General features: G+C 45.3%; 1 protein-coding gene across 2 annotated transcripts in view; it reads left to right on the top strand.

Moving 5' to 3' along the window:
* The window catches only part of Slco3a1 (solute carrier organic anion transporter family member 3A1), a 281,528-nt gene that overhangs the window by 108,938 nt on the left and 146,009 nt on the right, over window positions 1-26,581 (top strand). The window lies entirely within an intron of this gene.

The raw sequence follows: 26,581 nt of genomic DNA, 5'->3' as shown, positions 1-26,581 counted from the left end.
TGAGCCTAGGAGTTCAGTCGCCATCAACTTCCATGCCAGGAGTTTTAGTAGCAACAAAGCCCCTTCCTTGGAAACTTGGAACTGTGTCTCAGCTTCTGGAACCCAGCACTGTGCTTGGCATCTGTGCCCTTACCTCTGGGGAGTCACATGGCTTCGTTTCCTTCACTCATAGCTCACCTTTTCCACCCCAACATCTGCTTGCCCCCCTCCCATGCCTCTAATCTTTGGCATTCCAGAAAAGAGAGGATCAGCAAGAAAATCAATATATATATTCCCCTTTTTGTTCCTGCCAATTTCTAGTTATTAGTATCTTCTGAAGCTGCAGTCTGTGGTTCCAAAGAGACTGAGTAATTTATTGCATAATTATTTTTCCATGAATATTTCTTCTTAACTTCTTGGTGTTCCTATTAATTTGTAGACTATAGTAATGTAGTAAGGAGGCCAACTCAAAATGGCCATTTGTGTTCAGGTCTTTTATTAGATTTAGTGTGTGTGTATGTGTGCACGCGCACATTGTGTGCACGTTATGTGGAGTTTACATGTCTGTGTGCCAGTCAGACAACAACCCTCAGAAGTCAGTTCTCTCCTTCCGCCGTGTGGGTCCCAGAATTTGGCAGCAAGCACCTTTACTCAGGGAGCAATCTCACTGACCCTTCGTTCTGTTCGTAATTCCAGTTATGCCTATGCTAGCATATTGGGACTTTTCCATAATGGATTTCTTGATTTAGGCTATCAGGGGCATATGGATTAGAAAAGGTTCCCAATTGACACATTTGAGAGAGACATTTTCTGGGTTCTTTAGAGTCCAAGAAAATGTTGGTGTTTCTTCAGATCTCAGTAATAAATTGCCCCTGGAGGAAACATCTTTGCCCCAGGTCATTGCTTCCTGTAATTATGTAATTGTTGTTTCTTGGTGGAATGAGGCAGTGAGTATCCTCAGGTCAGCCTGCCCTGGGATTCTCTGAGGGGAGGCTCCTTGTCCCCTGGCCTGCTTCTTTCACCCCAAAGACATCTAGGTGTGAGTGCATATACCTCTGCGGTTGGCTCATTTTTGCAGGAACTCGCTGTTCTGCCCGACTTAACTCCCATAACCTATCTTTTATCCCTTTCTTCCTCTTTCCCTAGAGTCTTTGCTTTTCTCCTGCTCAATCAGAGCCTGGGGGTGGTGGTGCATGCCTTTAATACAAGCACTCGGGGAGGCAGATCTCTCTTAAGTTTGAGGCCAGTCTGGTCTGCGGAGCTAGTTCTAGGACAGCCAAGGCTACACAAAATATCTTTGTCTCAAAAAAACCAAAACAAACAAAAAAGAATATGCCAACCAGAAACTAACCCCCCCCCTCTCTCTCTCTCTGTGTGTGTGTGTGTTTGTGTGTGTGTGTGTGTGTGTGTGTGTGTGTGTGTGTAGGGCTTCTCTGTGTAGCTCTAGTTGTCTTGGAACTCGCTCTGTAGACAAGGCTGGCATTGAACTCACAGAGATCCTCCTGCCCCTGCCTCCCAAGGGCCGGGATTAAAGGTGTGGTCACCACCTAGCAGAAACTCTCTCTCACCTCTGCCCCTTCCCTCCCTTTACCTTTCTAGTTTGATTCCTTGAAACACCATCTACTCCTCTGCCCCTGGGGCTTTGCCCATTTGCTCCCAGCCCTGCCTCAGTGCATGCCTGCTGGTGTAGCATCCCAGCAGGGGACTGCCATCTCCTATAGCTTTGCTCCTTAGCCCCAGTAGACCAACTTGCCAGTGCTCACCTAGACATCCCTGCCCTTGGCATTGTTGACCTGTCTCTTCTCAATGTCTTTCAAACCTCTCTTTGAGCCATTCTCTGGGCCCTCCTTCCTTGGACATATCTCAAGGGTCTCCTCTTTCAGACCCGTCTCTCCACTCTCCTTCAGAATGCTTTCTTCCATGCCTTTGCCTCTAGGTATCTCTGTTTACTTCTTGCTCCTTTTCTGAGGACTCTTCTGTGGTCCCACTCTCAAATGCAGATCAATTCCCCTCTTCCACATATGGACTTAATACTCTGTTCCCAAAGATTGTTAGGAATTTGTTTCTCAATGGTTTCTTGTGAGAATTAGATGAAGGAGAACACAAAGCTCCTGTCACTCAGTAGGTATGCAATGCCCTGTGGTACCCTGTGGCTAGTGTCTTACTGGTGTTTCTCCTTTATACAACATCAGCTCTTGGGGGCATAAACCATGTTTGATTACTTTTCTAATCTAAACTCCTCCACCTACCTCTGTAAGCCATATGTCTGATATACAATAGAAGTTTTAAAATGACTGTAAAGAAATCATGGGATTAAAAGTGGTAGATTGGATTCAGATCCCCCCCAAACAGGAAAAATAGATTGATGTGTTCTTCAAAGTATTAAAAATAGATGGTTCAAGCCAAATGTTAATATGAGCATTCATAGAAGAGCTCTTCATATCAGTCAAAGCATAAAAAGGGATCAAAAGTCCCATCACTGGATGAGAGAATAAACGTGAAGTATTATACCCTCACCATGGCATATATAAGCCATACAAAAGGAATGAGTCACTGATACTGGCTGCAACACTAGTATACCTTATGCTATGTGATACTAATTTCAGGAAGTGGCCAGATAGGCAGCTCCTTAGACAGAGAATGCAGATTAGTAAGGTTGCCAGGGCCTAGGGGAGATGGGTGTGGGAGTGACTGCCTAATAGATTTGGGGCATTCTTATTAAGGTTTTGAAACTGTTGATAATGATCATAGTTGTTTTGGCGCCATATACATAAACAAACCACGTGACAGGTTTTATGTGTGTTTGAGAACAGTTAGAATATGAGGGATGGGAAATTAGAGGTCAGTGGTTAAATTACGTGATGTGCAAGAATGAGGACTGGTGTTGGATCCCCACATCAGTGCCATGTGTGTGACATCCTGCTGTAATCCCAGCCGCAAAAGGTAGAGACAGCAGATCCCCTGAGCAAGTGAGACTGGCCATATGGGGTCGAATTGGTTTTGATGAAGAGGCCCAGTCTTTTTGATAAGGTGGAAGGACAATCAAGGGAGGTTCCCAGTATCAGCCATGGGCCTTCACTTGCATGCACATACATGTGAATAGGTGCCTGCACATAAACACATGCAGTCACTTACATACTTGAACATGTGTCCACACACACATGCGTACCGCACCACAATCACATGTAAAGAAAGAAGACAGAGTGGATGAACTAATGGAAAATGGATAGGGGGGATGGATGGATGGGGCCGATAGATGGACAGGTAGAACTGCCTTTAGCGTCCTGTCAGTTAAACAATTCCTGATTGTCACCTTACTGTTGATCGGCAACAAGGTCCATCTGCATGGTGGTGACCCCAACCGATGTCCCCTGGCCATGCCCAGTGCTTAATTAAAAGAAGTGAAGAAGTTATTTGATGCGATCATGGTGCATTTTTGATGGAGTAACTTACAGGTGGCATCTCTTGGCAGTCCAAGGAAAAGCTAGTTTGCTCAGTAAATTGAGATTTATTAGGAAGAAAAAAATGTGGAGAATGTACCTTAGTAACATGGCATGTGAAGACCCTGCAGTGAGCAAGGGTGGGTGTGTGGGTCGTCTCCAATTAAACGTTAGTGTAAGGGCTTTATTTTTTCAATGACAGAGGTTGACCTGATCTCAGTGAACTCTTTAGAGACGAGAGCCTTTGCCTTTTATCTTGGTCACTGCTCTTTCCCTAAACACTCCAAAAGCTGAGGCACCTAGTGGCACCCAGCAAGCCCTCACTATAATATAACACATCGGTGATCAAAACATCAATTTGATACCAAGCAAGGTCATCTCCAAAGCATACAACCTTGTGCCTTTTTTTTTTCTGTCACCCATTCCTAGGGAATTTTCTCGGACTTCTTGCCAGCCAAGGAAACACGTCTGCCAGCAAGCCGTCAGTCAAAAGTTTACCCATAAATCCGTTTCCCAAGTGGTTTTACTTACTGAAAGTGACAGTCCTGCCAACCCTGTCCTCCATTGCTGCTTATAAAGCTGCGTCTGTCCTAATCCAGTAATTATTTCCACAGTTCCAGTAACTTAGCTCTTGCTTCCATGAACGAAAAACTCCTTTGTTCTTTAGTGCCTATGGCCTGGGTGTCGATGTCTGGCACACATACAGAAGGGAAAAATCTCCCTGTTGATATGTGGGAGGCCTTTTGGAATGAAAGCCTTGGTCTCTTAGCACGTGTCTCTTAAATAGAGACTCTGACTGTCTTGAATATCCAAAGCATCTAGTGGCCTAAGGCCTGGTCCCTGATGTAGAGAGGAGCAAGGGATTTGGACGACAGTGTCCGCTTGGGCTCTGTTATGGATTTAGAGATCAGGGTATGAATGTGTTACCCAGAATATGTTTCTCCTTCGGTGGGAATACTGTTCCTTATTGCTCTCACTATAAAAGTGGTGTGCACCTTAGTGATTCTCCGCTGGCGTTGATGTTCATCATGACCCACTTCTGCCTTTTGACACAATATGCTGGTGGGTGGAGGTCCGTAGCACAAAAGGAGCTCTCAGAAGTTATGAATGAGAGCCCAATGCGGTGGCTCATGGCTGTAACCCAGCTAAGGCAGGAGATATATCGAGGGGTCAAGGTCAGTCTGGACTATGCTGTGAGGTTCAGCTCACTCTGGGCTACAGTGTAAGGCCCTATTTCCAAAAGACAGGGGGAAAGAAAAGAATAGGACCAAAATCAACCAAGACAAAGAAGTTAAGAATGAGTTCATACATGAAAGCTAATTTTTCAAAAGCTTGGAGGCCAGAGAGACAGCTTAGCCATCAAGAGCACTGGCTGCTCCTTCAGGGACCCAGGTTTGATTCCTAGCACCCGCACAGAAGCTCCCCAGTGCCTGAAACTCCACTTCCAGAGGATCCAGTGTTTCGTCTGACCTCTATGGGCACTGTTGGCACACGGTGCATGTCATACAAGCAGGGAAAACACCCATATATGTATAAATAAATGTATCTTAAAGAAAACAAACAGACAAAGAGCCAGAGGCTTTGGGACCAGCAAAATGGCTCAGTGTGTAAAAGCCCCTGTTGCCAGGCTGGGTGCTTGAGTTGGATCCTCAGTACCCACTTAGTAGAAGGAGCCACTCGACTCCCACGAGTTGTCCTGACTCCCACATACTTACATGCCTACCCTCATAAATACATGTCAAAGACTAAAATTTGAAAAAAACAGGAGTTTCATTGAATCAACCCTTCAAATATGTCCTCATCAGCTAGCTTGTGGTCATCAGAATATGAGCTTAGCCCATGGACCAAGTCCCATTGACTCTCTAGCCCTTTGCAGAAAAATCAAACATCAAACAAAACCGCCCAGTGTCTGGTTTGCCGTATCACTTGGGCTACAACGCCATCTCAGCGTGGGTGCTTTCCTCGATTACTGAGATTGGCTTTCCGCCCTCCATTTTCTGCCCTCGAACTAGTTATCACTGCTCACTTCAAACCCTGAGCTTGGGGTGCTTGGTCTGCAGGATCGAGGCGAGTGTCCACATGTACATCAGCCAGCAGAGTGCCCAGTAGGGCTGGTCAACCCTCCTCATGGGTGAATTCCACTTTCTGCCATTCCCTCGAAAGAGTGTGCCTATTCAGACCATTCCCAGAAGAAATGGTCCTCCAGGGAACAGGTCAGCTCCCAGCATTTCCATCACTGTTCAGTCACGGTAGCTGTGGGGTCTTGAGGAACACCTCTAAACGCAATGCGATATGCGATATGACATCTACCTTCCCGTCCTCACTGTGCAAAGTGAGGCCCGCCAATGCTTAGCGCAGTGTCTCTGACCCAGTGTGTACTAATTAAGTGAGAACACTGTCATTTTCATCCTCGCTGTGACTAATTTCCCAAGTGGCAAAGCACTGGTGAGGGTTGTGGCGTTCGTCGGCTCTCCCCATACCCGACAGCGCCGGTGATAATGGCCTGCCAAACCTCTGCCACTGAGTGTTCTACCAGCTTCTGCTAGCACGGAGGAAGCACACTCAAGACTTATTGTGCTGGGGGAATAAACTCAGTTGTCATGCCCAGGATGGCTATAGAGATGCACTCGGAAAGGAAATCCAAATGAGAGGCTGACCTGCCCATGTCTTTCAACTGAACTGACTCCCATTTTAGCCAGTGGCTGCTTTTCTGGTCTGGCCTCTTAGCCTTGGCTGCTCTCACAGGGCTATGGTTCCCTGTGCAGTTCTCAGGAGGGGGCTGGGCGAGGCTACACTGCTCCTGTTTACCCTGATTCACTTGTCTGCCCTTCCGTTCCCTAGACATTCACTTTGGCCACAGAGAAGCCAAAGACCAGTGGTTCTCCCAGTGGGTGAGTGATTCATCACTGGTGGCCCCAATTTGCAGGATGTATCTCACAGGCAGGAGCTTGGGGGCTAGGAGAACTGGGAGTCTGGAAGGACTTTCAGCAGGAGAGGGTGGATGGGTGAATGAGAGGGGCAACTAAACTGGATAGGGTGGAAGTCAGTGTCCCTGAGTTTCTCTGTTCCTGTTTGGAATGGAGATACCTCTGATCATGACTCCTGGACTAGGTGTCCTTTGTTTCTGTAGGAAGGTGAACCTTGACTGGCTTATATTGCTAGGTGCAGGACAGACTGAATTTGCATTTGCTTGTGCCCCCAGCACCCTGGTCCTCACCCCACAAACACAGCCTAGACACCAATGCTTGTTTGTTTCCATACAAACTGACCCAAGGCACGTTTCTTTACTTTTCCCAGAGCCGGGAAAGACAGGGTCCCTGGCAATTTCACCTTCCCTTGCCCTTGTGTCCAGGTAACCATCAGTCATGTGCAGAAAAAGGGCACAGCCCTTGGGAACAACAAATCCTACTGAAGTGGGGAGTGCCTTGCAGCTGTGCCTTCTTCTCAGGCACTGGCCTGGAATAACCAAAAATAGCCCCCGAAGCCAGTGTAGGTCCAGGAAGTGGTGGCTTGTCCCAGAGGGAGAAAGAGCCACATTCCTGACAATGACAGGCAGCCATGTAAGTTAGGGAGCTGGGGCAAGATGGCTCAAATGTCTGGCCTCCAGGATTCCAGGGTTCCCGTCCCAGTAGTCAGGGCCTCTTTTCTCCTGTAGCTCAACTCGCCCATCCCTCTGCCTTTCTTTTGGCTACATACCACTGCTGAATACACCGTTTCCATCTCAGCAGGCTCCCTGGACAGCAAGGAAACAGGAGTTCAAACTCAGGACCAGGCCCATTAAAGTTCATACATGTTTCTCCTGTCTGTCCTTACAGATACCTTCCTTGTGGACTTTTATCAAATCCCTTTGCTCTCATGCCTCCTGGGATTTTTGTCTTGGGTTTCCCACCTTATAGAACGACTCCTCCCTGTGGACATTCTGTAGGTCCTACAAGAGCCATTTTATGTGGACGGTGGTCACAGAATTTATCATCCAACTAGGGCCATCTAGTACTAAGGGTCACAAGCCGTATTGTGACTTCCTCTGTGTTCCAGCACAACCCAGTGAAGTCACACACATCAGCTAGGGAGGGGTATTCACACAGTGACAAAGTGTGTGGCGTGCAAGGTGTGGCCCCGCTACCACCAGCAAGCTGAAGCTGTGGCTGATGTCATAGCTAGGGACCAGAGAGGGACCACCTCCAGGTCACAGCCCCCCCACATTCTTTATACAGAAACCTAGAAGGTCGCTTCTTGTTTTACACTACGTTTTAGCAACCCGAGCAAGGCCTTCGACTTTAAGACCTTGCTGCCACAGGAGTGCTTATGGAAGTAGCAAGTTCACTGTCTGGCCTCCGTCTTTGGGAGGCCCACTGAGACACTGCTATGGGCAAGATAACTCTAAAATTTATTTGTTCCTAATATCAATCCTCCCTATAGCTGTGGTTTTCATACACAATTTCTTCTTTCACTGGAGACTCCTTGGTTCAAAGACTTAGATAGAGATCCAAAATGGAAAACAGCAGAGATGAGCTGGGAGAGGTGGTGACGTGGGTGATGAGCATAGGATTCCACGTCCTTGGCTCCCTCTGGCCCTGTCCCCGCACAGTATGTCTGAGAAAGCAACTTGACACCCACTATCCTTAATCAGGAAGGAATATCGTTTTCCTGGAGTTGTAGATGGCAAAGGTTGTTTGTATGCCATGCACAGGCAGCTGGCAGGAAGTTGGAGTGTTAGCTACCAGCCCCTAGATGGTGTATCATGATATTAAGAGGGTAGCATGTTTTATCATTTTTTTGCTGGGTTAATATAACCAGATCTCCATGCTATACCCAATAAAGGACACAAATCTTCTAGAGACAGCTTACCTGCTCTGGACCCTGAATAGATGCCCTAAGAACTGGGGTGTCTATTCCCTTGCAGGTTGGCATCCCTTTCTTGGGAGTACACTAGCCACAGCAAGAAGCTGGGCCCACTCCAAACTAACTATTCTCTCCTTTGCTTCCCTGACCTTGTAACCTTGCTTCCATTGAAAATGAACAAGGGAGTTGTCAGAAGAGGTTTTAACAAGGACTACTGTACAGGGGCATTGACCTTTTGACCAGGCTGTAGTGATCTGTAACTATGAGCTCCAGGTCACAATGAGCATCTATTCTTTGCCTACTTTATGACACCTGATTCCATGTCTGTAGAACCCTCATTTTCTGGCCATAACAAGTCCTTGCGCACCTCTTCTGCATTCTTCTCCAAGTTCAGCCCTAAGTCCTGGCTCGAGAGCACTTTCTTTTATAGAAAACTTCCCTAGGGCTTCTGCTGAGAAGAGAGCCTGGCCGCCACATCTTTCATCTTTGGCCCAATAAAAGAGCTGCCTACCTAAGCCAGCCCAGAAAGCCTCTCTTCAATTCCAACTTCATCTTTAATGGGTTTTATTGGATAGACTGAGAACTTCCCATCGGAAGGAAAGCCCAAGGCTGCATTTCCCCCATACCCAGCTCTCTTTTACAAATGACGTATATCCTTCTGGAGGCAGTGAAAGAGGCCTTTGCTTCACCTTGGCCTAGGAAGCTGTAGGAACTGGAACCCAGTGAAGGGAACATTTCAAATCTAATAGACATCCTAATGTAGAAGGGGAATCTCTTGGGATCCCACCCCTAGACAAAGAACCACAGGCAACTAAGGGATCCTGAAAGTCTTCTCCCAGTGAGGACCTCCCTAATTGATTACCCAATACCAGCTGAGCAGCCCTGAAGTCATGTCCATGCAAGCAACATGTGTGTATGTATGCTCTCTCTCTGTGTGTGTGTGTGTGTGTAATAAGTAAAGAAGAGAAGGGCAGGGATTTGAGAGGTAGTAGGGATTGGAGACATGGGAGGAGTTGAAGAGAAAAAAGGGGATAGAAGGAAATGATGCAATTATATTTTAATTTTAAGAAAACAATAACCAATGAGCAATTGGCCATGATGGGAAAAAAACCAGGGTGCAGGAAGTTTGAATTTCATGGATGTGTATACACAGCTCTGACTTCATATGTTCATTTACACAATACTCAACCAGGCACCTTTGGGAACCATTGCCTCTCTCTCATCGGTCCAGAAGGTTCTGCCGTGGATTGTACACATGAGCCTGTCTGTGGAAACAAGGCTGATCAATCAAACAGGAGCAGGGGCTAGGGAGATAAATCATAGGTAAAGTGTTCACCTTCAAGCAGGAGAATAAGGGCCTAGGTTATAAAGTGAAAGCGGTGGTGAGTGCCTGTAATTCCAGTGTTGGTCAGGTGGAGGCAGTGGATCCGCAGGCCTGGAGCCTAGCCTAACAGCTCCTGCCCAGTGAGAGACCATGTCTCAAAACTCAGGATGGATGGCACCTGAGGCAGACAGCTGAGATAGTCCTCTGGCTTCTATATGCATGCCACGCATAGGCACCACGCTCACGCTCACACACACACATACACACACTGGCTTCCATATGCATGTCACACATAGGCACCATGCTCACGCTCTCTCTCTCTCACACACACACATAAACACATGCACACACTGGCTTCCATATGCATGTCACACATAGGCACCACACTCACACAAACACATACAACACACATGCACGCACACACATGCACGCATGCACACATGCATGCACACAGCATACACGCAGCATACACGCATATCACACATACACAAAAGAGAGGTGCTTGTAAGAGTGGTTGTGTTTGCTGGTCACAATCTTCCAGTTCAGCTGTTGCACTCCAACCAGCTCCAGACCAAACAAGGTTCTATTTATCCAGACAAGGTCATAGGGTCAGACGTACGTTCCATCCTTCCCATTGAAAAGGAGAGTTTGGTTTGTGCCTTCCTTGTTAATTGCTTGTCTGGCCGAGTTGTGAGCTGCTGGGTCCCCTTTGTTGGTCTTTATCAAGATGCCACAGTGGTAACTCAGGGCTGTGACAGAAATCCTGTCTCCAGACTATTTCTTCAGCTTCAAAGGAAGATGGAGTTAAATTTAACATCCTCCTTCAGCCGTGTTTTCACAAGTAAAGAAAAACTGAAAATCTAAAGATTTCCCGCATGATGCTAGTATCTTCGTTATTGGAGACTTACCAATATTCTAAAAGCAGGCAATGTCTACAGAATTGCAATACCCTGAAGCCCCTTCCCTCAGAGATAAGATGATATATTTATATCCATGCTGTGAAATAAGAGTTTTTGCTTAAACTCCATGGGAATCTTGATAAGCACCAGTAATACTTGTACTTTATACTTACAATATATTCTCTGTTAATATAGAAGGCATATTATAAAACCATCCAACATACATACAAAAAGAGGAGATTAACCATGAGATAAATGTATTTTAAATTGTCCATCTAGCCCTGGTGGGTTCAAACTACCAACAGCTACTTGGTCAAGACACAAAAATATAAATTCAGATTGACATTTACTGTTAACGGCCTTGGGTATAAATCTATATTTCAAATCTTTTTCTCCATAATTTGCATTTTTACTGAATCAAAGTGAAAAGGCTTTAACTTTGCCCCATGAGCTTAGTAGGAGAATGAGAGACCTTGCCATTATTTGATATCATGTTTGCATTATTGTCTTCGTTTCACACATCTCTTGTAGGAATCATTGATTTTAGGAACTGTGTGAGTGGGTATAGCCTAGCGGTGTGGCACACACATGTAGGCGTATGCAGTGTGTACGTGAGTGTGTGGGTATATACACCTATGTATACATATACAGAGGCTATTGCAGGATGTTGAGTTGTTTCCTCTATTGCTCTGTCTTAGGAGGTCATCCTTTTGTCTAGGGTGGCAGGCCACGAATCCTTGGTGACTTCCTTGTCTCTGCCACCCCCACACCCCTGTCAGTGCTGGGATTAAAAGCATACACAGCCATGCCTGGCTTTACTTGGGTACTGAAGCATCTAACTCAGGTCTTCAAGCCTCCATAGCTTTCGCTCCTAGCCACTGGACCGTCTCCCTTGGGCCTTCTCCAAAGCCGTAGGAACTTTTGGTTCAGCTGAAGCATATCACACATAGAGGAAAGCATTGAGGGTACTTGGACAGCTTGATAAACTTCCCTGAAAATCGAGCATTCCAAAAGCTACTAGCGGTGTGGTGCCCCAACTGCTTTTCTGCCTTCCTTTTCCACAAAGTAAGTAACTCTCCTCTAGTAACTTTGAGCTAGTTTTGAACCGGATACAAGTGGTGATTCTGTGCACACTCCATCACCATGTCCTTTGTTCTGTATCTGTTGGATCCATCCCTTTCTTCACACGTGACTGTGGTGTGTCCGGTCTGTTGCTGGGTACTCTTTGCATGACCCTAGAACTTCCACATCATCTGTTCTATACAGAAGGCATCTATTCTAGATTGTATGCAGTTTGGGATGTTTAAGAACAGTGTCTTGATCTTGCTGCTTAGAAGTCTTGGTGGAACACTTGGAATGTGGTCCTCTTAATGATATTTACTAGGACCCAACTAAAGGTTCAGGGAAAATTCCAGAGCCCACTTTTCCTACAGAAAGTGGCCTGTTTGGTAGCTAAGCCATGGTGACTGGCTTAGTCATGTGTGGCAGAATAGAGGAATGTATAGAGCTTGAGCCTCTGGGCTCTTAGTCTGCATATACATGAAGGGGCCTTCCAAGAAGCTGGAACAAGGCCAGCATGGGGAGAAGAGAATCATATTTAGGGATTATATAAACTATCTTCCATGTTGGAAAAACAGAATTGCAAGTCAAAATGAGGAATGTGGGAGGATGAAGTCCACGGAGGGACTTTTGTAAAATGAGGGGCATTCTACTCTTTTGCTTGTCCCCTACTAGATACCCAGTATAAGGTTCAAGGGGTGAGTGATGTTGGTTAAGCCACTGAGCCTCTATTTGAGGTCACAAGCTTCATGACATTCCACACTTAAGAGGACAAGGAAGTGGGGATTTATCCTGTGCACTTTTATGACAATGGGAACCCTCACCATTTCTGCCCATTCCACCATGGCCTCTTCGGACTTGTCTTCCCAGTGCTATCCGGAAGAAATAGAAATGAGCTACATGGCTCAGTAGCTACCTCCTTAAAGTGGACAGAAATGGATGTATTGATCTTAGTGGTATAGTCAAGATATCACAATTCTAATAAGTGATCAATACAATATTTATTGGTGAGGTGTTTGAATTCTTCTCTTTTCCATATTCAACTTATCCCTGTTTTCTGTATTCAACTCATGCCTAGGTTAGTAGGATTTATGGTCCATCTTTGTATTAAGTGTATGAGACTGGAGAGAGAGAGAGAGAGAGAGAGAGAGAGAGAGTAAAAAGGTACAGTTCAGCAATTTTACTATAGTTCTCTTTGAGGAGGCTTGAGACAGGGTTTCTCTATGTAACAACAGCCCTAGTTGTCCTGGAACTTGCTCACTCTGTAGGCCAGGCTGACTTGAAACTCACAGAGCTCCACCTGCCCCTGCTTCCTGGATGCTGGGATTAAAAGTGTGCATCTCCACCCTTGGCTTACTATAGTTCTTGAGTCCATAGCATCAGCACCGATTGGGAACTTGTGAAAAATGCAAATTTGCATGCTCCACTCACCCCAGATCTGGGTGGTTATAAACTGCAGGGTGAGGACCAGCAATTCGCACTGCTCTAAGTCTTCTCTGCAGAAGATCGAACATCTCTCAATCTGAAGACCAGCAAAACAGACACATGGGCTTTCTGATATCTTCAGGCTGCTCTTCATGTTTCCTCTTGGTGCTCCATGAGGAACCCCATCGCATACAGGTTTCCCTATAGCTTACTTTCTTCGTGCTACTTCCTAAGTTTGTTTTTAAGTGTCAATTTCGTATTTACTTCCTAGTCAGATAGGGTTCCAATCCTGATCACGATGTGGCCTGCTTTATCATGTGTGCAACGAGAATCAGGGAAAAGCACATCATCTGTTGGCCGTTTCCACCCTTCCTTTTAGCTTCCCTTGGTGTGCCCGCCTAGTTAAACATGGTTGTCTCCCCGGAGGATATTGGAATGTGTCTGTCTGTAACCTGGCTCTTCTCACTCAACTCCTCTCCTTTATCCTCTCATCTCCTGCAGACACAGGGACTCCTAGTGGTTTTCTTACACACACCACATTGCTGCTCCTCTCACCACGCCCTTGCTCAAACTCCTCTTCTCCCTCACTGCGAAGTTTGACTCTTGGAGAACCCTTCTCGGCTGCCACTCCACAACAGGCTGCTCTGCTCATCTGTATCTACACCCTCCTTCCTACTCTTGCTATGTGTTGTATAGATTCCCTCGAAGCCACTTACCACTTTGTTGTCATTTGTAATGTAGATTTAGACTCTGATTTACAAAGGCTCAACGTAGGTCCTTTCTGTTGCAAAACAGTACAAAAGCAAAAACACATGTGGTAGACTCATACTTTGAATGTTGCCTTTCATCATTCCCAGACTGGCACTATGTGGTCTGGTACCTTCTCTTGGTGCTGGGCAGCAGCAGTAGTGAGCCATAGCTCCCTGTCAGTCACCCCATCGTGGTGGAAAGAGTGGATACCCTGAACTGTGATGGTTAATAAATTAGGTGTATCTCATTGACAATTTGATAGTCAGGTTATGCTGGGTCCAGCAAGGCATAGCCCATTTGCAATTAGTTGCCCCTCTCCTGTCATGGGGGAAGTTCAGGAGCATCAGATACAGCTCCTTGGATTTTGGAACACAAGTCCCCACCCACATGTATCAGAGACAGAACAAATATTTGCTACTGTATGGTTTTCATCCCAGATTTCTCAGTTGATAAAAGCGAACAGGGTGAAATCACAGTTAATACAGGGAGTGTGGAGAGCTCCCATCACTGATATTTGAAAAAGAGTTGCAGAGTCATGGTCCAAATGAAGCACTAATGAGAAGCCCTGAGATTCCTATTACATTGCTACTCTGCATCTGGGAGCCAGCCGAATCTCACTCTACTTAGGGTAATTGTTTTAGGAGAGAATCGGAGTATTATTTATCTACTAATGAAAAGCAATTCACAGCTACCCACCCAGAGGCATGAATGAGTATCACAGAAGACTTATCCATAAATATCTAAAATGGCCTTTATATTCTGACACTAATAAATCAGAGGACCAGAACTGGTCTGAACCCTCACTTCTATTCAAACAGAGGCACTTTGGAAGGTGTTCACTGTAGTTGGACAAAATGATTATGAGAATAAAAACTTGTTTTGTTTCCTTCAATAAGGGTTACTGAAGATTTATATTCATGGAAAATGTTGTATGTGTTTGTGACCTCAGTTCTGATGTGTATTTCCAGTGACAATTACCATGCCTACCACATCCACAGTGCACATATAATAGATTTTTTTAAAAATGGGACATTGCTTGGAGATGAAAGAAATACAGTTGCTTTATTAGGAGACAAACCTTAGATAGTGGGGTATTGTGCAAGGGAAGGAGAAAGTGTTTTGAAGCAATTGTGGGTGCTAACCCTTTGCACTTAGTGTAATTACAGGTTAAACTTTGTGGCAGCGCCAGCCATAGCTTTAAAGATGAGTTCTCCTCATAGCCTGAGGAGAACTGGGGCTAATTGTGGTGGTCTAACCAAGCATGGTTTGGTACCTACTGTTGGCTGCTTCCCCGGGAAGCTTGGGTGCCTATGAGCTGCTTTCAATGATTTCAGAGGCTCTGTTGACACTGCGCATCCTCAGCATCCTGAACTGGTTCATTTCCTCTCTCTTCCTCTTGCCTCTGGGCATCCCCAAGGCGGTGTTCCTGGCTCTAGTCTCTGTGTATTCAGGGATGTATTGCCACAAGCCACTAGGACATCTCCACTTAGACTGTTAGTCTCCAAAATAATTCCCAGGCTGATGAACACATCTCAAAACTCACTTCTCTTCCCAACTACCTTCTCAAGATTTCCCAGGCCAGGAACATATCTTCCTGCTACCTTTCTTCAGGCCTGGAAATGGCGCTCACTCTACTTCTCTGTGAAATAAGTCTCTCCAACTCAAGACATCAGAAGGCGGGCAGCTGTTTAACCATGAGCTGCTGGCTGGGAATGAGGAGTATATTGGTAGCTGTTGGTTACCTGAGTGCGATTCTCTGTGATCAACATTAGCCAGGGCCATGGTCCTTCTGCTCATTTGCTACCGAAAGGAGCCAGGGAGAGTATCCAGATTCTATTGGTGACATCTTCAGCATGGCAGGAAGCACATACTATCAACACTGTCTAGGAACAAATGGCTTCACATCTAGTGAGTTGAGGCAAAGGTGCAAGTGATATGGTCACCCAGGTTTGGCTGCTGTTGTTGGAAAGGTCATCCTAAGGTGTCATTGCTGTGACATAGATCTTATCTGAGAAAAATGCCAACTCTGGTGTTCCTGAGAAGAATCTGAGGGAACTTGGAAGAGCATCCTGGGCCCCATCCTGAGGTAGTAGTCTGCCCAGGCCTCAGGCAGTGCTTTCTTAGCTTCTTGGTATTTTCACTGGCTTCAGTGAACAGCTTTGCAGGGTTTTCATTCAGTCTTATCTGCTAAGTATAGCTCTGAGAAGAAAGAGGAAGCAGAAAGCCCGCTTTTGTGCAAGGAGAAACTTTCCCACCATTGTTTTGGGGATGCATTCTACTCTCTGTCTGAGCACATGGCACACACATTTTAAGCAGGCCATAAAATTTCAGCTGTTTTTGTTTTGAGCCTTTTGAATTCAGAGGAAGTATTTTATATTGTTATGCTTGGTGAAACAGAAAGTTAAATAGCACTTTTGGTCTGAGGTTACCACTCCAGGCTCCTTTATATCAAAATGAAATTTGAGAACTAATAAAGCACAGAGATAATGACTTAGAGTAGAAATTGAAAGCAAATACTTCCTTCCTCGCAAGTGGCTGAGAAAACAGACAGTAAAATGTGGGATGTGGGACCGCTGAGATGGAACTTGGCTGGGATGATGTGGACATTCCTCCTGTCTACACGTACATCTGTTCTTCCGATGGATGCTTCTCGATGGTCTCATGATGTGCCAGGCAGGGAGCATACAAGCACAGTTAAAATCCACTTCCTTCCTTTAACAGGCCTTGTCCACAGTAGCCAGCCTGCAAGGTTCTTTCACGCCCTGTGTGGTTTCCTCCCAAAACAAACGTGGCTAATCTGTGTGAACTGTAAGATACTGCAAAAGTGATGCTGTGTGAACCCCAAGACTGAAACCTAAAGCTATCACGGTTTCTACCTTTGTTTCTTGGATTACCTGCTCAGGCAAGCCAGGGGACGGTTCCGCAAGTCAAGGCTTTTTGCCAGCTGGAAGCCTCAATGTGCCAAGGTGACTGAGTCATCTTGAAAGTAGCCTTCCAGCACCTGTCAAGCCTTTCATAAACTTGAGTGTAGCTGATGTCTTCATTGCATCTTCATGGGGGATCAGAAGCTGGAGCCAAGCTCAGGACTTATAAAACTTGTATGTGTCTGTGATGTTTTAAGCCTCCATGTTTCCAGGTAATCTCTTATACAGCAGATTACTGTTATAGACCCCTTAATATGCGACATTGATTGTTCTAAGGTCTCCGCAGATGCCAATCCACGAATTCCCAAAGCAACCCTTTGATTCAGATTCTTCCTGAGAATTGTTATTCTTGTTTTGTTATCTAGAGGCTGAAGCCCAGAAATGTTGACATCATAAGGCCAGACTCACAGAATTTGCATAAAGCTAAGCTGAGATCTAAATTCATCAGTCCAGCTGAAGCCTGTGTTCTCAATAACTGTGGTGTGTTCTCTTTAAGAAGCCTGTTTTCAGAATCATATGACTGATACAGTGCAGGGTTGGTATCAAAGGCACAATTGAAATCTAGTGTTGAATCCAGCGCGGTCATTGTTTAGGCTTTGAAAGTGCCATGGGTAAATCATTTTTTGAACCGTCTCTTCATTCACCTATGGAACCAAAACCACCACCTCCCATTTGGGGATGTTTTACAAGTTAAATGGACTGAAGTATGGAAGCCCTCTGCTTGGAGTCAACGCTGCTCCCTTCCCCTACTTCTCTCCTGTTCACTGACAAAGACTCTGTTCTGGGCTGGATGACTCTTTTCAAACAGCGTTCTGTAGACATGGACTTTGTGTGCTTACTGTCTGTTCTCTGGTCCTGTGCCTAGCTCCAAGCCCACTGGACCACAATTTGCAGAAGAGCTCCCACTGGGCCGTTCTGCTGACTCACTCCTACTTAAGAAACTACCTGCTGAGCATCCCTGACCTTCACAGTTAGGTCATGGACTAACAACAATGAACCATTTCCTGTGCTTAAATAAGGTATTTTTCATAGCATTCTTCAGAGTGGGTGGTTCAGAGCCTCAACCACTAATTTACAAAGTGACTGGAGACAAAAATATAGCAAAGAAAGAAAAGGGGCCTTGCTGACTCTGTGGGGTCTGCTTTGTGGGGCCAGAGGTAACTCTCCATTGGCTCTATATGGAGATGTGGGGGAAGCACACGTAGACAGTGGAAAGCACAGCGCAGAATCAGGAGACGGGGGTTCAAATCTAGGGTTGTCCCTTCTGGTGTGAGACTTATGGTGAACATGAGGACATGAGTCCAATCCCCGGAATTCATGTAAGAATCACAGGTGTGGGACCACACCTTGTAAACCCAGCCTTAGAAAGGTGGAGTCAGAAGAATCCCCAGAGCTCACTGGGAAACCCATCTAACCTAACTACTGAGCTCTGGGTCAATGAGAGACCCTGTCTCAAAGCTTATGGGCAGTGTTCTGAGGATGACACCCAAAGTTATTCTCTGGCTTACACACACACACACACACACACACACACACACACACACACACACACACTTGCATGCACACATACAAACATGGACACATTTTTTAAAAAATGAATACAAAGTAGAATTGTGGGAATGTGAGTCAGGAAATGATCAGTTATCATGAGCAGAGGCCCAAGTTCACTTACATTTACATTTACAAGTACATTTACATTTACAAGTACATTTACATCAAATATAAATGTAAAACAATATGATAAAACACAAGTGAACAGCTCTTAGCTTGCCAGTGGTAGTTAGAACTTGATACTTGGGGTTCCCATAATGCAAGGTCTGAGAGATTTTATACAGTATTGCTGGGAAATGAACACTAGCCAAATCAACTTTAAAGAAAAGGTGGCATTTTCTTTCTTTCTTTCTTCCTTTCTTTCTCTCTCTCTCTTTCTCTCTCTCTCTCTTTCTTTTTCTTTTTTTGTTTTGTTGTTTTTTTTTTTTTTTGAGAAAGGGTTTCTCTGTAGCTGTGGAGCCTGTCCTGGAATTAACTCTTGTAGACTAGGCTGGCCTCAAACTCACAGAGATCCGCCTGCCTCTGCCTTCCGAGTGCTGGGATTAAAAATGTGCGTCACCACCGCCCGGCAAAGGTGGCATTTTCTATAACAAATGAATACTTGTTCTGTCAATACACTTCAGAGAGAAGTATGTCTGTTTCTGAAGAGACATATTTATGTAATATCCACTATAGCATTCCTTGTAAGAGTTGAGACAGTCTAAATGCCTACCAAGTAGGAAATGGGTCATGTGTTTTATATATAAAAATAGTGCTATGAATATTTTAAATGAATCGGATGGGTTTGGATTCTTTAATACAGATTCAGGAAAGGAGCTATGGATGAATTCTGTTAAGTAACTCTTGGAAAAGCATCAAGTGGCGCTTTGTTTTGAAGTGAATGAGGTAATGGCATCTTGTCCTATCTCCATTTTGTGTCTGCTTAAACATTTCTTAGCCTTCTACATCCCTCAACTATTACATCCACCTTGGCAACATATTTGGGGGTTCCCATGCCTCTGACCATGGTCCAGACATATTAACCAAAGTAATTAATGTTTGTACAGACTAAATATAAGCTCGACTACCTAATAAAAATTGTCATGTTGTATCTGAAATAAGTCCTGTGTTCTGCCAAAACAGATGTTGCAAGGTTACTCTGACCCTCATCTAATATTGGTCAAGATGGTCTTTTGCCTTTAGAAACACTGCATCTTCGAATTTGGTTGCCAATCAAAATTAAAGGACTCCAATTTGGCCTCATATTTGTGATGATATGTAGTTTTTCATCTATACTATAGCATTATATGGTAATATATGATATACATCATAAATAAATATATGTATATATATATTTACTCAAATATAAAACCATGTTTAGATCATACATCTAGAAGCTCAGACATAGGAGGATGAAGTTGGTTCAAATCAAAGTAAATCGGAGGCTTTATCTTGGTAAAAAGAGTAGTCACTATTGCTCACATCAGTGTCTCTTATGTTTGAACACTATTAATGGTAATTGAATTCTTTTCTCTGTGGGTTTAAAATTCTTCATTGACCAGCAGCCACCCGCATCCTTCAGATGTCTTCACAGAAGGTATGTAGAGATCCGCCTGTTAGGAACATTCCCTGTCTGTCTGTCTCTTTGTGAAGGAACGTGTTTGTGCATGGGTGTGGGTCTCTGTGGCCCTGTGTGTATGAGGCTGTATTTATCTCTCGCTCAGCTGGTGTTGCCGTGGCAACTGGGGATGCTCTGATATCTGTGAACTGGGAGTACCTGAAGGGGCTTTGTGTGTTGGCTTTTCATTTCCCTTTGCGGATTGTAATCAGGAGCCAGACGTATCCGTGCATCTGTCATTGTCTGTGATCCCTAACGCGGTCGTTCACCTTGTCGGGTTCATCTGCTAGCTACTCCCCAGCTCACTCACATACTTCATTTTTAGCCATTCATCACCAAGATATAACTATGAGCGCCTAATCAGAACCAAGCACGGTTTATCCCTGTAACTCATTTTATCTGAATAAGCAGTAGACTGGCCTCACGGACTAGGAAGGGTGGTACCGGATATGATTTGTCTCTGTAGGTCTTTGCCATAGCCACTCTATGTGCCTTGGCAAAGGAGGACATCAAACTGTGGGGCCCGGGACTTGAAAAAGGCACACAGCCCGTGTCACAGAGTTGATGTTTATGGTGTGGCTGCTGTTTCGCTGCAGTGGTGTAGTAATAGGAGAGGTGGGGCTGCGTTCCGGCCACCCTGGCTCCCACATGGCTAGCTTTATACCCAGAAATAATTAAACGGAAACTGTATTCTTTTAAACACTGCTTGGCCCATTAGTTCCAGCCTCTTATTGGCTAGCTCTTACATATTGATCTAATCCATTTCTAATAATCTGTGTAGCCCACGAGGTAGCTTACCAGGGAAGATCTTAACCTGCGTCTGTCTGGAGTGGGAGAATCATGGCAACTCACTCAGCTTCTTTCTCCCAGCATTCTGTTCTGTTTACTCCACCTACCTAATTTTCTGTCCTATCAGGCCAAGCAGTTTTCTTTATTAGTTAACTAATGAAAGCAACAGATAAGATACAAGACCCACCTCCATCACAGTGGCCCTGTAGGAACTCTCTGGCCTAAGAGGCCCCTTGTGCAGGCTGGACTGCAGGGTAGAGTAAACAGTCACCTCTCACTCCAGCCTAACTGAAGACACTGGCTGATGTGAGGAGAATGCCCTCCTGTTAGGTGGGCCGTGCATCTCAGCTATGCCCCCAGGGAAAGTGTTTTATGGTATGAAGACTGTACAGAGACACAAACAGTCCATGTATACTTTTATGGCAAGAGGATCTGTGTTATTGGCTGAATTCTGTAGCTGCTTGTAGAGAAAAGATCTTTCGGTGTAGCTCTGCTGCCCAGTTACCTGGTATTTAGTTAGTGAATTCTTCCCCATTGTCTGGCATGTTAGAATTGTGAAGAATGACGTTCAAGGGGGCTGAATGGCTTCTTTCATCTCAGCTCCTTAGACACGTGCCTACTTGATGCAGATTTTACCATCCTGGAATCGAAACTCCAAATACTTATCCAGCCCTTATCACTAAGATAAGCCGGGAGGGAAAAACTAGCCCTGGGGCTGCTCTGGAAAGGCATTCGGATGGATAATGCAGGTGCCCAAGACCTATCTGCAAAAAACGGATGGGCATTTTATTAGTCTGCCACACTGGTGATTCTGTCAGGACCAGGTGATGAAAACAGAATGTGGGCACACTGTCTGCTTTTTATCTCCCTTAGCAGGGAGGACCATTAGCATAGAACACACGTCTATTGCTTTCTCCTTGTCATTCTGAGAATTCTCTTCTTACTGACTTCAGCCTTTCCAAACAATTAATTTGATTTGCTTGATGCATTCACGGTAGATTAAGAGTTTCATGGTAAAGCTGCTCTCCCAGCTGGTAATAGCAGTTTTCTCTCCCACGTGGCCTACAGTAGACAGGGGACTCTGTTTTTATTCAATACTCTGTACTATTTGAATTAGGCTTTCCCCAGTGTGTTTCCCTTTCAATTAAACAAGCTGGGATAATTAACACATCTTCTCTTGTAGAACGCTGAGGGTACCTATGTTCATGGCATTGAATATGCAGTGTCAGCCCTGTGCAGAATTGTGTCAATTATTGTGTCTCTGTAGTACGTATCTGTGTAACCCCCAAGATGCTGGACTCCCTGAGCTTCTAATCTGTAAAACTGGGGTGAAGATACTTGTTTATATCAAAATGCCGTAATGATGAATGACGTAAATAACATCAGCCCTTGATCTCCATGGGAAATGGGTTCCGGGATTCCCCACGCATCCTAATCTGAGGATGTTTAAACCCCTCTGTATGATGCTCTGGTATTTGCGTAGGACCTACACAGATCCTCTTGTCTCCTTCAAATTACATCTGCATTACATTTAATACCTAATGCAATGTAAATGCCTTGTTCATTATTGCTGAATTGTATCCCCCAGAGAGTAATGACATGGAAAAAAAATCTGAACATGTTCAGTACAGGTGAATGGTCTCGAGTATTTTTCAGTCTGATTGGTTGACACCTCTGATGTAGAAATCAGATACAAAAGGCCACCTCTATGTCCTTGTTCCTACCCTAAATTATGTCACTTGACTTGACCATGGACTGGTGAGAAACCTCAGTCATCCCAAAGTCACCTTATACTGCACTGTTCCAGTCTTTCAGGCTGGAATCTGCTGTATCTGTATTCTGAAGTGGTCATAGCACAAAGCAGAACTGTGAATGTTAGTTGGGTAAGCTCATATAGGCATGTGTATAAGCATGGCTGCTGTGTCCAGTGTGACCCTGGGGACTTGGCCTGACTGAAGGTGGTGAGAGAATGAAAAAAAGACGGACACAGGGACACACAGCAAAGCTGGGATTTGGTGGACTGAGATCACTAAGGAAGAAGCCAAAGCACCTAGAAGGCTCTGCATGTTCCTTGTATACAGTTGAGCAGGGAGGCAGGATTATGACACATCTGGACAGGAGGCAGGGCTGTTATATTCAAAAACAAAGGCAGTAGGGTTTATGGTATATAACTGTATCAAGGAGATAGGCCTATCTAATCTTCATAGGAGCAGTCTGTGTAGGAGAACAACCTTAAAGCTATCAAGTTCCAGGGAGAGAAAGATACAGTAGACATTTTTCTGCACAAACTGTCAATAGTCACACTCAGTCCCCCAGCAAGGCTTGGCCATCCCTCCGAGCCTGTGGCTATGGGGCCCTTGATATGACCATTCCCATGGCAACAGCACATGTTGATTCAGGACTTCATTCTCTCAGAACTTTTTTTATTTTATTTTGATCCCTACACATGGCAATGCAATTAATGTTACCCAATGGCTGAATGCTGATTTACAGAAAAGATTTACACATGCCTAATCTGGTCCCCCCAGTAGTGGGCTACATCCTTGGCTGAAGAAAAAATACCTACAGATGGTGCCCTTCTTTGTCTTGTTCTTTGTTTACCACCAAACCTGCTTTATCTACTTCTATCACAAGGTAGATATCTCCTTATTCCTTCAGTTGATTCTTGTTTTCTCTGTCACATTGTTGGAGATGCCCAGACCTTGGAAACGCCAGGAGTGGAGAGCGAGATTAAAATCAGATTCTGTAGAACCATGCCGTGCTCTTTGGGTGGGAAAAGAGAAAGCTGTCCTGAGTGGCAGAATGTGTGCCCCAACTGAAGATAGTGAATAAGCCAAAGACATGTAACAGATGGTTCCTCCTTTTGAAATTCATGAAGTCAAGGTTCTGACCTTCACTGACCAGAAGACGATGCTGAGTCAGTCTGGACAGTGAATGGATCACAGCCGTTGTTATTTGTCTCGCGTGAGATGGCACTGTGGCCGGCATTCCTTTGCAGTGTTATACAGGCGAGCATCCCATAGAAGCCTTTTCTGAATCCTGGTGCTCATCTAGGGTCTGTGGAAGAGAGAATATTATAGAGAGAAGCACCTGCTGCCGGCCTCGTGCACTTGATCTATTCCTCTAACTGCATCTTTTTAAAGGGCTAGAATCATGCAGATAGTAGACCAGAGCAGGTGCTTGTCCCCCTGCGGGACAGACCACCGTGGGATACAAATTATTCTTTGTGCCTCCCCAGAACCCAGCAAAGGATCTCAGAAACATTTTGTTGAATTTTGGGGCCTTCAGGCCCTCAGGACTGACGCTCAGATGATATTTGTGAATCTACTCAGTATTTCTCCATGGTGTTCCTAAGGTCATTACGGTTGTAATGGAAGCCATTAAAAAACACCAGCCACAAGATGTATGGGCTCCATAAAGGTCTCTGTTGGGGAGTGATGCTGCTGCTTACCATAGAAAAGCCCTGAGGAATTTGTGCACCAAAAACCCAGTTTATCTGTAGTCGGCCCAATGTTCTCAGCCTTTTACTCCTCTTCCCCAGGATCCTTACTACTGTCTCCTGCATACTGAGAACCATCAGTCAGTGTTGTACTGATTGCTAAGGGTCTACAATCATAAATCTTTGTGCATCTCTTTGTAACAAGTGGGCAGCTGTCATGAATAGGATTTGATGAAGGTGTTTAAGTGCAGTTAGAATACCTTATGCATGCTTGGCTACAAAATAAATCTTATTTATATGTTTCTCCCCGAACTTTGTTGTTAGCAGAGATCTAATGTTCTGACAGATATATTTTTTCCACAGAGGAGGCTCTTTCGGTCTCTCGAATCAATGATCGCTTTGTTACCTTAAGTCCCATGAACAGTTGTAGATGATGGAATGGGAGCCACTGGGCAGTCCCCGGCAGCTCTCGAGATTTCCTCAGCCATCTCTGTCACATAGTCAGCGTGAAAATGGAAGCATATCAGGGATGTCCCTCCTCAACACCTTCCTTGTCAGGAAGTCACTCCAAGCCAATGTTCTGCATTTTTGTGCTCGTGACAGTAGCCAGCTGGACCAGTCTGCCTATAACGCAGAAGCTGCAGTGATCCTGACAAAACATGGGTTTGGATTTGGGTTTGGTTCGGTTTGGTTTGGGTGTGGGGTGGTGTCTTTAACACAAGGTCCCTGAGTTAAATCTAAGTCTCCTGGCTCGTGGTATCAAGAGATGCTTTTGACACTAAAGAGACAGGGCCTTACAGGAAGTACCGGTATCACTGGGATGTGCACACCCCAGAAGGGACTGTGGAACTGTACCCATCTCTCTCTCTCTGTTCCGGTTCAACACGTGAACCATGTGTTACAACGTTTTCTCACTATGATGCACCACCATCCGCCACCATCCTCTGAGGTCAAACCTCTGAGGTCTCCTTAGATTGAGCTTCAGACTTCCACAACTGAGTTAAGTGGATGTCTCTTTGCATCATAAGTGGCCTCCATCAGAAACTTCACTATACTGATGGAAGGTTGACTGAAGAATCCCTGTCCCCCCAAAATGACCAAGTTCTTCCCAACACATAGTCAAGGCCCATCCTGAGTGAGATCTCGGCCACCGTCTAATGCATCCAGTGGGCGAAAGCATCCTTATACTTCCTGTTCTAGAACGTTCCAGGCGTGGTACTGCATTGTAGCAGTTCAGTTTTTCCCTTGTTCTTTCTGCCAGGGACACCTTCCTGTGATGTTCAGTCGGTTCATTTCCTCACTTATCTCTTCTGTCTATCATATGCCACCATATCAGACAGGCTCTCCCATACCTCCGTGTAAATTAACTTCCTGCCTCCCAGCCCTTCGGCAACAGCCATTTCCTAATTCCTCCCCTGCTTTTTATTAACACCTGTGGTGCATCAACTCAGCCATTGTTTAACTGTCTGTCTCCTTCGACCATGGGGACATCAGCTGCGTGGGACATGAGGCTGGCTTTGCTCTTAGTTGTGTCTCGAGCTCTTACAATATTATGTGATGTGCCGGCTGAGCTCAGGGGCTGATTGTTGAGGAGAGGGTGGGTCATAGCATCACACACTGACGTGACCAGGATCCGTTATAAGCAAGCCGTTGTGGATGTCACGAAAAGACTCAGCTTTGTGTGTTATCTGGAACAGCTCAGCCTGGTAGCTTTCCCCAAGCTCAAAGCCTGTTAGAGCTGAGATAAGAGTCAGAGATTCATCAGTACAGGGGTGAGGACTGAAGCCTTGGGGTGGAGTGGAGGGAGGTAGCACACAGGCTGCAGGAAGGAGAGAAAGAGGCAGAAGGCAGAGCCCTGCAGACGTGGGCCAGTAATGTCAGCAACTCCCTGCTACTCAAGACCGGTAAGAGCAAGTGTCATGGGTTGCAGGTACAGTGTGTACCTGGTACCAGTGCCGGCCCTTACTGCCTCGCACAAATGCTGCTGTGCACAAATACTGCCATGGATTGCAGGTACAGTGTGTACCTGGTACCAGTGCTGGCCCTTACTGCCTAGCACAAATGCTGCTGTGTTTTCACACATGCCCACCTTTGAGACTGGAGCAGCTCACTCCTGGTGTAGACATCTCACTCAGAGTATCTTTTGGGTACCAAAAAAAGAAGGCTTCACCCTCTTTGGGTCGTAGTGGCCTTACAATGGATCCAGCACAGCGGAAACAAACGTCCCTAAGGTCATTTCCTGCAATCACCTCAAAACCAAAGGACTACATGTTTCATTCCTGCTATCACGTAATGTAAAATACTGACAAAAATCTGTGCCCAGGGCAAGCTTTGGCCTCGGTGCCTCCAGAAATGGTTGCCCATGGAGAGTACATTGGTGTAGTGAAATGCCACATAGAGGTTTGATTTTTCTCTGTCGTTTAAATACTTCTCCCCAGCTCAGGCAGCTGGTAAAGACGGTGCTCTAGTCCCTGAGTCCTCACAGAGTGTCCATGATGCTAGAGAGAGTGCCCAACATACCACAGAGAAGTGGCTGAATAATTCCTGAGTCATTTATGAGAAC

Source organism: Microtus pennsylvanicus, chromosome 18 (assembly GCF_037038515.1).
Source record: "Microtus pennsylvanicus isolate mMicPen1 chromosome 18, mMicPen1.hap1, whole genome shotgun sequence".
Classification (NCBI taxonomy): domain Eukaryota; kingdom Metazoa; phylum Chordata; class Mammalia; order Rodentia; family Cricetidae; genus Microtus; species Microtus pennsylvanicus.
The sequence above is the reverse complement of the archived record's forward strand: the minus strand, read 5'-3'. Positions and strand labels throughout refer to the sequence as shown.